This window comes from Meleagris gallopavo, chromosome 1, assembly GCF_905368555.1.
Source record: "Meleagris gallopavo chromosome 1, MGAL_WU_HG_1.1, whole genome shotgun sequence".
Taxonomy (NCBI): domain Eukaryota; kingdom Metazoa; phylum Chordata; class Aves; order Galliformes; family Phasianidae; genus Meleagris; species Meleagris gallopavo.
This window is the reverse complement of record NC_139404.1, coordinates 53,350,845-53,365,676: the sequence shown is the minus strand read 5'-3', so window position 1 is coordinate 53,365,676 and position 14,832 is coordinate 53,350,845. Positions and strand designations below refer to the sequence as shown.

At 41.8% G+C, this 14,832-nt stretch overlaps 1 long non-coding RNA gene across 1 annotated transcript in view; it reads left to right on the top strand.

Annotated features, from left to right (window-relative positions):
- Positions 1-14,832, top strand: part of LOC146545326 (uncharacterized) — a 60,386-nt gene that overhangs the window by 19,131 nt on the left and 26,423 nt on the right. The window contains exon 4 of the long non-coding RNA XR_014884305.1: positions 5,615-6,084. This is a non-coding gene — a long non-coding RNA (uncharacterized LOC146545326). The remainder of the gene's footprint in view (positions 1-5,614; positions 6,085-14,832) is intronic.

The window sequence follows — 14,832 nt, the reverse complement described above, 5'->3', positions numbered from 1 at the left end:
TATGGACGAGAAAGGCAAAACTGTTCTTGTCAAAAGCAACAAGAGGAGTTCAATCACCCTTTTGAGACACCTGAGGGACTTCTAAGCATCTCAGTGCATGACCATTGTACCCAAGTGATCACAGCTAACTTCTCAGTTGACTTTTGCTGGGATTTTTTGCCTGCCCATCACTATCTGCCAATTCAACTTTGTTGTGCCCCAGTATAAGCAAGAAGTTCTGACTACAGCCCTCACAATGGTCTGCACAATGTAGAAGAGCTACAAGGATTTGATCCACATGGCATTGCTGGCCCCTATTTGGCAAGCCTCAGCAACCCAATTGATCACCTGAATTTGGCGGCATGGTAGTCAACCTAAACCAGCTCATACCTGCAGATCACTCATGTTTTAATCCAGACATCACCAGAGTAGATATGGAGGTTCCAGTAAGTCAACTGTAAAGGCTGAAACTCTATGGAACCATACTTTCTGTGCATTATAAGTAACAAACTGATGAACTATTGAATCATTCAAAAAGGATGTGGCAAACTGTCCTCTTCTCTCCACCATCACAAGGCAGAAGAACACCAGTCCCTTGTTTACAAATACTCACATATTTTTCTTGTTTCATTTACACTATAAAATTGATCTACCAAGTGTCCTAGATAATGATATCTTTCAGAAGTAAAAATTTTTAGGACACTGACAGGTGTCAGTCATCTGGAAGAAGCACTGCAAACTTCCCCTCTGAGAATAATTTTGCATTTCTTTATCCGTAATTGCTATAGATTTTCATGATGAATTTATTTCATCATGTTTGAGTAGTCTTCTCCCCTTCTTTATCCATTTGCAAAGACAGTAGCAGGAATGTGTCTGGCAGAGAAGGATGATACTTTAATAGAAGCACCAGATGATACTTTGCAGCTTTGTGGCTTAGCACAGATTTTTCATTTTATAAGAAGATACTATTTTTATATTACTGGTGAGGCTTAAATTCCTTGTTGCTGGGCAGTCTAGTTCCAAATCCCTTTTGATTCTATATTTCTTGACCTTTAACTACTTGTTTTGGAATATTATTGAGCCCTGGCATTTCTCTCTCTCTTTTTTTGGTATTTGCTACTATTATCTATCTTATATTAAACTACAGTGTACAACCCTTCCTCCATGTGTCCCCCCATACTTCAACAACACAAGGATTGGGCTGGTAATATCTTTCCTTTCATAGGTAGACTATGTTAAAGCCTAGGTATTTCTCTAATCTTTTCAAGTCTTGTTTGGCAAACAAATAATGAAGGAAGCTGTTGGGATCAGACAAGCCATACAACTAACCTACATGTAGCAATGGGAATAAATCAGGGAGAAATGACTTGGAAATGCTAGTGGAGAAAAACCTTTCTTTCTATAACTATTTCCACTTTCCTAGCAACTTTGAGCTCATATGTGTTGTAATTCCATGCTTTCTTTCTTCCTTCCTTAACAAAGCCACTGCCAGAAGGAGCTCTACTACACTGAAATGACAGCAAAAGTGTTCCAGAGATTCTTGCTCACTGTAGATTGGGTTGTGGTGATTTCTTTTTTTGTGGATTGCTTTTTGGTTTTGTTGTTTTTTGTTTTTTCGTTGTTTTCAGTTGTTTTTTGTTGGTGGTTGTGGTTTTGGTTTTTGCTTTTTGTTTTTTTTTTTGTTTGTTTGTTGTTGTTTGTTTTGTTTTGTTTTGTTTTCAGGAGTGAGGTGAGAGGGAAGATAGCTCAAGTTTTTAGAGTTTAACTGAGCTCTTTGTGTTACCAGAGCATTTTGAACCCTTTGGTCTTCTTATTCTCTGGAGAAAGACCCGAAACTATGCCTACAAGTGAGGAATTTGTAACAAGTCAGGCTACCCAGGGAGAGTCCTTCATTTTCTTCTTTGTAATTCAAAACAGCATTTGCATCCTTGCTGGAAGTCAAGCCCTCCTTAACTTTCCCTCACTCTAGGGAAAGGAAGTGCTGAAGGATGGAGCAGTTAAGCATACACGAACCCAGCACCTCCTGTGGGGGAGGTTTCACAGGAGAAAGGCATCTGTTGTGCTGAAATAGCTGCCCTCCAGAACTCATATTTAAAGTTGCAGGCTGTCACTCGTTTGTACTTGTGATCTTGCTTTCACTCCAGAAGAGTGAACATCCTACAATTCAGTCAGGAAAGATCTGTGTGGGGTTCACCATGTAATCAGTTCTGTGCAAAATGTTTGCAAATTTCTTCAAATGCACATTAATTATATTATATGAACAAAATTCTTTTACAGCAAATCAGATTTGTTCCAGTTGCTTACTTGTGCATTGGTCCTTCCCCAGTGCCTTAATACATTAATGGAAGGAGAGATTTATCTTTACTTTTATTTATCTTGGACTCAAACCTTGTTGAGGCCTCAAGCAATAATGATAATATCGCTCCTTAAGCCCAAAGATACTAGAGTTATGGGCATGTGACATCAAAGAAAAACATTGCCTGCAAGCTGGTGCAAAAAGAAGGAGCTCTCTGAGCATGTCCTACCTGTACTTATGTGTTGGCAGTTGGGTCTGCCACCAACGTAGAATTAGTCACCATTTCCCACTTGACCAGGGCACTGCAAGGCAATGTCTTTCTGGAGTCTTCAAAATCACACACATTTCTCCCGCTGCTACTGATGAAATTTAGGGTAAGACTAGTGCAGCTCATTGTGAATTCGGAAAGTACATTCCCTCTGCACTACCAAATTTGTAAAGAGGATATGAAGGACTGCTACAGTTTCCCAGAGCTGAGATCTATCAACCCATATCCTCCTCTATCCTGCATCATTAAATTTTAGTGTCCCTAGTTGCCATCTCAACAGCAAAAATTATTATCGTTCAAATGAAATCATGCATTTCTTTTAATGCAGATACAACATTTGATTCAATGAGTAATTCAATTTACTATTGAATTTCTCAGAAGAGCTTAATAATAAACTGCATGAAGAAACAATTCATTTTTGTTGTGACTCATTTGTACTGATCTAATTGTGCCAAATATTCTCCCAGTCTTAGGGGGGAAAGGGAATTGTGCTTCTCATTTTTAACCCTTTAGAACTTCCAATGTGCCATTTCTGAAGCCAGTCACATTTTGCACCCTACTATGACGGCTTGAACTTTGAACTTTATTTTGTTTTCATTGACATCTTCCATTGCCATTTCTCAGTCATATCCCTTTTTTATATTTTTTAACATACGTAATGAAGATCCACTTAACATACCTTTTTAACCCATCAATTAAGCAAGAGAAAGGTAATATTGTCAGGGAAGAGATTCTTCCTATTGTCCCACAGAAAGATCATTAGATGAGACAGAAGAAATATAAGCTTGGTTTATCATCTGGTATTGGCTCCTCACGTAGCTTTGAGTAAGCCACCTTGTCTCCTCGTGCTTGTTTCTTATTCTTCGCTGAAGAGGCACTGAGTCACATTGGGCATTTGTTTCATTTTCTCTATGCTGCCAGGTGTTTTGGAGCACTAATCTTGCCTGTGCCTTTGTAATAACAGTGAAAAAAAAACTTAGAGTCTGGTGTCAGAACAGTCACTTTATTGAGGAAAACTTCAGAGAACCTGTTGTGTTGTACTTAGCTCTGTGAGAATGTGAGAGCAAGTGCAAGCGTTACTGGAAAAGCATTTATCGCATCAGTAGTTCACAAGCTTTCCTCAGAATATATTTATATTTGGTTTTGCTTACTCCCAGTCTCACTTTAAATCTCAGAAAAGTAACAGCATGAGAATTGGGTCTGAGCAACAGACAGAAAGCACTGGCAAGTGCAAGGGGAGATTGGAGCCCAGAGATGGGTGCAGCTCTGCTGTTTTCCAAAAAACAGCTGCTCCTCACCACCAAAGAGGAGTGCTGCCCTTCCTCCTGTCCTGCCTGTCCAGAGCTGAGCATTTGCTCTACTTTGGCTCAGTTAATGGGCTGAATTTTAGTGAGCTTGTCAATGGCAGCCACAAAAGATCCTTAGAAAGCACCATTTTCCACCTGCCCTGGGAGGCCCTTCTTAGAGTGCTATGCTTTAACCCAATAAACAGCTCAGCATCAGCAGTGGGATGGGGAAAGAACTGGAAAAAGGTAAAACTCATGGGTTGAGATAGACAGTTTCATTGTTCAGTATGATGATCTGTGGTGTGGGATATTCCTTTGGCCAACTTGAGTCAGCTGTCTGGTGCTGTCTCCTCCCAGAATTCCCCTGGCAGGGCAGCCTGAGAAGCCAAAAGTCCTAGACTATGTCCTAGGCACTAAAACATTGGTGTGTTATCAACAGTATTCTCATCCTAAATCCAAAACACAGCACCATACAGGCAACTAGGAAGAAAATTAACCCTACCCCAGCTGAAACCAGGACAAGGTGCACATGGGTTGGGATGATGTCATGCAGGATGTTTCAAGCTTTGCAGCTTTGCACAGACTGTTGCCTTGTGCCTTTCTCTTCCCTCCAAGCACAACGCTCTGCCAAAGCCCAGATGAGGCATAGTGCCTACCACACCACCTCCAACTCCTGTGCCCACAGTCAGAGGCTGACCTGCTGGTTCTTGCCCTTGCAAGCTTTGTGAGGCAATGAACAGCCCCCTCTCACCCAAGTCCCAGCTTGTGACCTTCAAGTGAGAGATGATATGGGGAGGAAGTGAGCAGCTGCCACTGTGGAAATGGGATCTCTTCCCATCAGAGTAATCTTTGCAACATGGAAAACATGGCTTCAGTTTTCTCTTCTGAACCATCAATACACATTTTCTGTTTAGATTATAGAGCTGAACAGTAATACCATTGGGAAGGTCCATGCTGAGACCACAACAGAGAGGAGCTGGAGCTGCAGTTTCCTCAGGGCTCACCTCCAACCTTTTGTGTTAAAGTCTAATGAATTCAGGTGCAGACAATGCCTGCTCTGTCCTGTGCAACTTCATAGAGCGGTGCACTGCTCCAAGGCTCATTTGAGGCCACAGCAAATTAATATTTTACCTGTTGGAATGTTTTTTTGCTCCAGCTAGTGTAAAGGCAAGTTGCGGCAACGAGTGGGTGGGGTGTATTTTATTTAGCTGTGGTGAAAATATTGCCATATTTGATGTGAGCAGCTGAACAATAGAAGCCATAGAGAGGGAAAACCAGCAAAAGGGGTGGAGAGTGAGTGGAGGAAGAAGTGTTTTCTTGGTAGAAGTTTAATGAATTTGCAATTCTCAGTGAAGCACTTGTGAAAAAACAATGAATGAATGAATTAAAGGGCATGGGCACCTAAGCAGGGTGACCCTATATAGTTGCCACATGGTTTGGTAAGTAGCTGTGCCAAGCTGCTAGCTATCAAGAAGGTTGCCAGGAGGACTGAGCAATGGGGCAGTGGTTGCTGCACAGGGCTTTGCATGCTGGGCCCCAAGGCTGCGTGCCAAAATGCTCTGGAACTCTTTGGTCAAATTTGGTTTTTGCCCATTGCCAGGTAACAAATCCCTGGATGATCCTTCTCAAAATTTTCCAAATAAAGCCAATGGGTTGCTCCGCTCAAAGATTTTGTTACAGTCTGTGGTATTTAGCAGGGAATACATCAGATTCCCTGTGAATAAACAGTTTCAGAGGTCTACTGTCCAGTGTATAATTTTAAATCTTCTACCTTTCATCTCACAGCTGGAAAATGTTTCCAGTGCATGCCAAGAGCCAAGGACTCAATGAAAGGAGGGCACAGCTGGTTCCACTGGAAAACATGTGAAGCAATGTGAAGAAGTAAAAAAGGAAAAAGCAAAACCGGAGTCTTAATGTTAACCAGTTCCTGCTGATAGTTTTCACTTCCAAGGATGCCCTAGTGTGTTGGCAATGAATAACAATATCAAACACCTGAATTGAAGGAGACAAGCAGGAGACGGCTGGCATCTGAGGTGATTGTCTTGACAAATGCTAACCATGACAAGTCCCACTTCCAGCTAGCAGTATGTCAGCAACCACTTGTAAGCGCAGCGGCTCTATGCAACAGTGAGGATGGGACATGGAAGCAAGATGTACGGTGTGCACCTGGTTCCCAAGGAGGTTTGCTTGCCTTGGACTGGGATCTTGGCACTGCTGCATTGCTGGTGTAACAGATGCTCCACTGTGAGCAAGCAGTAAGTCCTCCCACTCCTCCGTATGTTCAGTTGCTAATTGCAAACATGAAGGACTGACATTTTGATGCCTGCTCTTTAACTTCCTCTTGTTCTTGCTTTCAAGCACTTTGTATCCAAGCTGCATCGCCTTCTTTTCATGGGTATTTTGGTGCAAGCAGTTTACATTATTCTAGTAGCAGCTTTACTGTTTGTAGATGCAATGGACAGCCATGGTGTCCTTGGCCAGAAGCAAAGGACCTAAAACGTGTTAGATACATAGCTGTCTTTGTCTGGGAGCGTGCTGTCAAACCTCAGATTTACAGAAGGTGAAGAGAGCAGACACTCCCAGTAGATTTACTGAAGTGCTGTAAAGTCACAGGGCAGTTTTTTTTTCCCCTCCGTGTAACTTGCCCATGTGCTGTGCCCTACTCACCCAGCATACAGCACTGTCATTCAGCCCAGGTAGAACACAGTTCTGCTTGCTGTTTTCTGTATGAGATTTCATTCTTTAGCTTTAAAATGATGCAGTTGTTTGTCCACCACTTTTCCCTATTACCAACAAACGCAAAACAAGAGAGCTATGGCCAATCATTTCTCTGCAGCCCACAGACTAGCAACAAAACGGTGCTTCTTTCTGTGGCAGCTGGGAGAAAAAGCCCCAGACAAGAAGTTTTTGTTCCTGTTACTTCCATCCTTCCTGCCTCTCTAAGGCCAGATCACCTCTGACCTATCTGTTACTTCCTCACCCCACAAGCTGTCGTGAACATCTCCTGTCCTACTCATTTAGAGCTCTCTAATTAGCTACATAACAGTTGGACAATTAATGAACCAGACCTGTACCATAACGGAGAATAAACACTGTTGGTGAGTCACTCTGCAGCAGGCATCCAGCACTGCTGAAGTGTGTTCACTGCAAGCTGCAGCTGGTTGTACAGGGGTGTATCTTTCCTATGCTCTGCCTCGGGGGCAAATTACTTCAAACAGGGCTTTGCAGTGTGACTGGAGAAAACAACCTTTTGTTTGCAGTTTGCCTTACAAAGGGCTGAATCTAAATCATGCTCACTTGCCTGAAGCCCAGCAGTGTCATCAAGGCCAATTCCTTTTCCACAGTGGCTATTTACAAAGGAAAATCTCCGCTGAATTTGTCCATGCAGGGCTGTGTGTGTGCTCCTGCCTGCAGACAGAATGAGCAGGGAGCAGCACCAGGAGCCACCCTATCACCCATCATCACCGATTTTGCTGGAACTGGTGGAAGGGGAAACATGCATGAGCTCTGCTCTGATAGCTGGTTGAAGCCTTTCTATGGTGAGACTCAAACCAGTAACTGCACGCAATCTACTTGGGTTAGTGGTTTACCTCAAAAAACTGAGAAAATCACTTAGCACTTGAAGCAAAAGGCTAACACAGCCATGGTGGTTTTGAAGCAGCATGAGCTGGTGGAAGTTGCTTGGAGATATAGAAAAGGAAAAGGACTGTGAAAGAGCTCAGCCATCTCTGGGAGGGCATTAATGGTTGCTGCACTGTGGGGATCCCAACATTGACATATAGGACCTTCCAGCAGCAACTGCAGGAGAGGTCAGCATCTCGCCGACATACATACTTTTTCAGTATGTATGGCCTAAAGCAGACTGGAAACTATCTCTTTCTTACTGGACAAGATGCCCATTGAATCAGACCCTCCAGATCTGATGCTGTTTAAATCATCCAGGGATCTCTGGCCAATGGTGGAGGGTCTGCATCTCACTCAGACCCAAGAGGTCAAAGTGAACCAGGACTGTTTCCCACTGAGGGAGCATCGCTTGAGCAGCAGGCAGATGTCTACCACTCGTGACAGACTAACTCCAGACTGAGGACTTTGAGAGTGTGAGGGAATGCAGTCAGGGTGTAAGTGGGATCCCAAAGCTCATTTGAAAATTTTGCAAGTATCATGGAAGTAGGTTTTTGCATTTCTCATGCCTGCTGCTATGACAGACTGGCCTACCCCATTTGGATGCCATCCAATTGTCATAACTATGGTTGGGACAAATACATAACTGCACATAACTGTAAATAGGACAGCTACACAGGATGGATAGAAAACCCTCATGCAAATACTAGAATGCAGTGAGAAACACTAAACAGATGGGCTGTAAACTTTGTAGGTTCTTCTCCATCTTCAAGCAACACATTTAAGCCACCACACTGGTGCATGACTGCAGCCATCCTTCAAGAACAGCTTCTATTTGGCTTAGAAGAGAAGGAACACTTCCCCACACAGGCCACATCCATGGGTTTCTACAAAACCCTTGCTTTGTCTTTCATAGAGGTAACTGAGATTCACTCTGCTGAACTTGTAGCAGCTCATCAGGAGATGGCAGAGAAGAAGTGGGGTCTCTTGCCCCAGCACTGGTGCCACAGCTCCCATCTGCAGATTTCTGTGGTGCATTCAGCCTCTGACAGGAACAGCCTATGATCCAGTCCAGCTGAGAAGCAGAAATCAGATCCCATGACTGCTCATGGCTTAAACATTGCTGAGATTTTTCCTCTAGCTGTCACTGAAAATCTCCACAAAAGGAAGAGCTGAGACATTTGGTCCAGGAAAATAGGGAAGCATTTCCAGCTGTCCAGAAGGTAGCCAGGACACAGAAGGTGCACTCACCACAGTCCCAATTACTGTCTCCTTTTCATCCAAACAGAAAGTGCTGTAGGATTTTACAGGAGGAGAAAAAAGGAATACCCAGGGAAATGAGAATATCCTTTAAAAGTCCCTCTGGAACATGCCTTAGCTGCCTCAGCCACATGTGGTGGAAAGGATCCCACCTTGTCCACCTCCGCCCTACTATCAACCGCACTAAAAATAGCTTCCCCCCACTGAAAGCATTTCACTTCTCAGTCTATGTGCTTCCCTTGTCTTGATTTCATGCAGTGCTGCTGCCCATTTCAGATTTGCAGATACAGTAAAATGACCATCCATGCCATCCAGCAGAGGGAATAAACTCTTAAACCAAATAGTTTGCCTTGCAGTGGGCAAGACACTTTGCTCTTCTCACATTTCCACCTCAGTATTTAGTTAGGCTTGGTAACTTTTATGCTTATCCTTGTTAATTGGAGCTTTGCAGGTATAAAAATATTTGCTTTGTCAGAGCAGAGAGCAGCCATTATTTGCTGAAGCCTGAATTCCTTGCAAATGTTTTCTTCTATTTTCTTATTCTCATCTCCTTTGGCTAAACCACAGCACAATTACCCTTTGTAACACTAACACCTTGGTATGACATGTTAGGATCTGTTCCACTGAGCTAGTTTAGAAGGAAGGCATGCTTGTAACTGTGTAATTGAACTACAATGATATGAATGTGCCAGGGAACATTAACTTCTCCTTAACTCTCAATAGTTTCACATGAACAGTACTTTTCCAGATGGATTGTAGCTGAAACTATGTCTTTAATGTCCTTAAGATACAACACAGCAACCCATAAACTTCTTGCGCTCCGCAGAGCATTGAGTGGAAAAATTTTTGGTGCACCAGATTTCTCTGCTAAGTATTTCTCCTGACGGTGGCATGTCAAAAAACCATGTAACACTGAGATCTGATGGTGACAGTACTTTCAGAGAGGAAAAATAGTGCTGTGAGCAAAGGTTAACCTACAGTGATTGATTTACTTAAGCTTTAAGCAGTCATGCTGAACATTTGGATAAATGTTTATTTAACATTGAAAATGTGTTGTTCATTTTCATGACACAACAAACAGAGCATCTGTGCTGGCAGAGCTGTGGCAAGGTTAGCAAAGCTTTCTTCCTCCCAAACAGAGAGCTCTACTACTAGGGAAGAAGATAAAAAAATACTTTGTCACTGAATGGGATGATGTTTGGGGTTGGTCTCCCACTAATGTACTGGTACTAGTGTACTAAGTTGTAGCAGTTGTTGCTTCTGGTATAAGATAACCTGTTAGAGCACTGATTCTAACCTGAGGGTGGGCTACTTTCAAAAGGCCTACAAAAAATGATGAAATACTCTTTCTACTGGCAGGCCACTTAAGTTCCCTGAAAGGAGGTGGGTGCTTCTATTGGAAATTCTCTAGGGGTCTCCACATCCAAAAAGGATGAAAAACAGTCTCTTAGAGATCTTCTAACATACTAGTTATCGTAACCAGATTACAGATGTATTTTGTCTCCTATAGAGAATACGCTTCTGAAGAAAAAAAAAACCCAACATGTAAAAAGTAGTCTAAATGAAGGTGTTTGCAGTAAATCCTTTTTAGCTTCACGCAAGACTCATCTTTCCATTTTTACCATTTTGCATTCACTGGATGCTGCATAGGATTTACTTAATGAATAAGTAGAGAAGAGCACAGCTAATCCCTCAAGACCTTATTCCGAAGTTCTTACTCGGGCAGAACTCCAGTGACGTCAATGAGTCATTTCACCATGTGAGGATTTCAGTAGCAGACCCTGTTAGATTAAACACAATTTTGCCTAATATTTTGTTCAACAAAATTATAGTAATCTCATGTGCTAGATCTTTTGATTACAAGTAGGGTGCAGAACACTGCCAGTTTAATTGCATAATCGTACCAAATAATCTTTGGACTTGCACGCTATATGCTTGTCTTATTGTGGTACCAAACTGGCTGCCAAAATGCGTGTGCCTCTAACCACATGTCATCTTTAGCAAAAGTATGGAAATTATGGTAAGATTTGGACTACTTCTCCATTACTCATGGATAATTCTAACTCCACTTATATAACAACCGTTATGGATCTTTTATTTTCCTCATTCGGTCATTTCTCGGCTCTATGTGCAACCTGGAGAACTCTATTTTCTTCCTAACTTCATGGGCTTGGATTTTCAAGAGGAAAGAGAGTGGATAGATTTCCCTAATGTGTTGGTTTTTATACCAGAGAACCACATTCTCCAAACTGCAACATAATTTTATGGAAAGCTTATTCAAACTAGCGCAGGGACATTGGATCCTGGGAGGAGGAAAAGGGAATGGATAGATATGAGTCTGTCTTTTATAAGTGTGCAATCTGCTTAGCGGAGGGAACATTGTCAGCAATTCATAAGCTACTCATCAGGCCAAAAGCAATAAGGATGAAGAGTGATATGGTTGAGTGGTTGCTCAGGCAGATCATCAGCCTTTCTGAATCCAAGCTGTATAGACAAATCTGGAAGAAAGGGCACATCTAGAAAGTCCCTTTTCATGCCTCCATCCTGATTTTTAATAGATATTAATTTGCACACACTAATTTAATTGTTTCCACATCCCCATGCCTGTTCTAAAGATACACAGGTGAACACCTCCTCCAAGAGAATACACCTGTTTTTTTCAATGTGCTAAAACTTAGATTAAAATGGAACAGGAAAACAGACTGCAGAGCTCAGAGGCCCTGAAAGTGAATATTTAAAGCAAACATCTCTGGGAAGCCTCTGTGATTGAGTGTATTCTGCAGAAACTGTATTTTTCAGCACAGTGGTCTCACTGGCATATAGCTCCAAGATTGTGTCGTCTGAGATATTTTCTAGAAGAAAAATTAAATGTTTGGGTTTTTTTTCTATGGAGTTTAAACTACTTAAATGAAACCCTATCACCCCAAGTTCTGAAAATTTGTAGTTGAGGCAAGGAAACACAGACCTTGCAAATCAAATAAGAAAAGTAACTCCTCCTAAATCCCAACTAAGCTCTAGTGTTTACTAGGCAAAAGATTTGGAAATATTCCTCTAGAGAAGATAAATCTGTAGTCTGGGACTTGTCCAGACCTATGTTGTAACATGATGAGAGCATTTTAAGGTAGCAAGAATGAGTATGCTAATCCAGTAGTTAAATAACTCCTGAAATTCCCAAGAACACCTGCACAGGATTCCTTTCATTGGAAGCACAGGTTGGGCTGACAGATAGAACTGTTGCTTGTCTGCCACAGTCCCATTTATTAACAAGTTGTAAAGCTGTAGTGAACCAAAGAATATTTCAGGTCTGAGCAGCCCTTAGGAGGTCACCTGGTCTGACCCCTACTCAAAGTGGGGCCAATCTAAAGACAAGACAGAAATCAGCGCCATTGAGGCCACCTTTTTCTATCAAAGTAGGAAACTGAGGCCTTGATCCAAAATCTGATCCATCTGCCAATAGAACTTACTGAAAAGCGTGTCAAAACCAGTGCAAATGCTCACATTGACTTCAATGAGAGGTGGATAAGACTGGCTGGATCAAAGTTCAATGAGACTGGCTGCCACAGTCAAATCATGGAATAACACAACCAGGCTTTTGTTGGCAGCATTCAAGGCGCCAGACTGTATTCTATCCTGCATTGGTGTCTATCCAAAATAGCTACATTCATGTAACTAGAGCAATTCCCTACTTGTTCCTGCATAATTAAGAGGAGAGCCTTTCCCATTGGGTTGGTGTAATCACTCAGGATTCAGGCTGTGGATAATCTGTACAGATTCATCACTTTCAGCATGAAGAGAGTTAGGATCCTCTGCAGGACTGAACATCTGGCCATCAGCTTCTAGGTCGTTGTTACAAAATCATAGAGATTGCTAGTAAGAACTTTGCAAGAATGAACGTCCTCTGGGTTGCAAGAATCATGGGTAGCTCTGCATTTCTACCCATTTTGGGGATACGAAAACTTTCACGGCCCACTTACAAAATGATTTGAGGTGCATGGACTACATGGTTCCTGGCACTCTCCTGAAAGCTGCCTGCAGCAAAGATACAAGCCTGTGCTCATTTCTGACTGACACAATAACTACTGGAAACAGAGTAGAGGAGGCCTGTGCTTCCCAAGCCTCCCGCTGTGGGGTTCAGTCTTACAATGTCATGTAGGATATGTAGCAAACCGCAAGGCAAATTTTAAAAATCTCTATAATCAGAAAGAATTTAACGTGATTTTGAAAACTGTGCTTCTAAAAAAAAGTAATCCACCATGCAAGAGAAAAGACATGGATATAAATCTTCATTTGCAATAATTCGGAGAACACAAGAGATTTCTGCTATAATCCATATCCATGGGCTTGATATTATTGCCAGCTAATTTATGTCAGAAATTGAAAGGTACATCAAACAAGGGTGGAGGATCTAGTCCAAAAGGGAAGCATATCTTCAGCTGCAGCAGTGGGAGAGATTCTCCAGAATGAGTGACCTACATGGCCTTCCTGATAGCAACCCACTTTGCTCATGGTCAAAGGGAGGTAACTGGGCATCAGTGGGTCTCAAGAAGAAAAGTGTTACTGTATGATAGCAAATTCCGCAAAGCAGGAAGCAAAGGCTTGTTTAGATGATAAATCCTTTGGGTAGCTTTCAGAAGCATGCACCTCTTAGGTTATTCCTTCACTCCTGAGACACATACTATCAGCTGCAGGCTCAAGGTTCCTGTCAAAGAGATCTATTGAACCTTTTAGCTGCTAGGGAAAATTTAAAACAGTGCAGACTGCTAGGCTCGTTGCACAGCAGGATACAGTTTGGTCCTTCTTTATCCAGGAGCATCATTCAGCACTCTCCATCACCTTTATCAGCCACTTGCCAACACCACCCATATGTATGTGTTTTTACTTACAAGATACCAACCTCCTCCTACTCACACACGAATGGGAAATACCTCTGTACCTCAGAGCAGAAGGGGAGGTTGTCCTGTCATTCATCTACACATTTCTCCTTCTCTGTTTGTGTAATAAGGCTTAATGTGGCCACCTGCACCTAACATTCAATGTTGTGAATACATCTTTCCTTCTAATATGAACATTCCAGTATAGAGAGGCTACAAAATACCAGCATATTGGAGACCCTGTAATCAAGCTGCACAGGAAAGTCACATTCCTTAAAACTTCATGAGTAAGGGGTGAGAATCAGCCATTAACTGATACTAGAAGCAGACAGTTTGTAACACTCTACTTTTTAAGAGTGTTTAAGAGATATGTACCAGGAGATTACATTTCAACAAAATCACAAGACTGTCAATGGCCTAATGTTATCCAGGTTTATACTTATTAGTGAAAGTCATGGTCAGTATCTCAGGTTTTGAGGTGATGTTTCATCTCAATATTTGTTTTGCATCAAGGCCAAGTTCTGTTTTAAACATCACTGCACTTCTTAAAACTTTCTTAGGACGTCATGTATTGGTATAATCCTATAATTGTTTGGACTACTCCTTAAAACATCAAAATGGCTAGTACACCATAATTTAAAAGTGCATGTCTTTATGTACAAGAGAATTAAAAAAAAAAAAAAAAAAAAAAAAAAAAAAAAGGGCTCTAGCAGAAGAACAAAGCAGCCATTCATTCCATGAGCTATCTTCCATCCTAAAGTTTAAAGTATGTAAATGGTTAAGCTTTACAGTAGATGCAGGATGTACATAAGTCAGTGATAAATATCTTCTAATTTTGAAGGATCAGCTCAAGCTGATTTGGTCCTGATTTTCAAAGGTTCTGCATAGCTGAAAAATTCTTCTTGAGATGTAATTATAGGTTCTTGCAAAAAATTAGACTTAAGGTTTTCACAGTAAGACGGAAAATGATGGTTACTTATTCAAAAACAGGTACACTTGATTGGCTTGAGATGACAGGAGAGGTTGGTGGCAGAATTTGAAGCTGATCCCGAGTGACAAGATCTCCCAGTCCATGTGACAGCTCACAATGCAGTACATCTCTGACCTTGTGCCTCTTCTTTCTTATTGAGATTTTAGAGTTGTACTACAGCCTTGCTGATCAGTAAAGGTCATAAATGTGATTTCATTGTCCACTCTTTAGCCTGTGACTCAGGCTAATGAAAATCTTCCCTCTCACAGTTAGGGTAATCG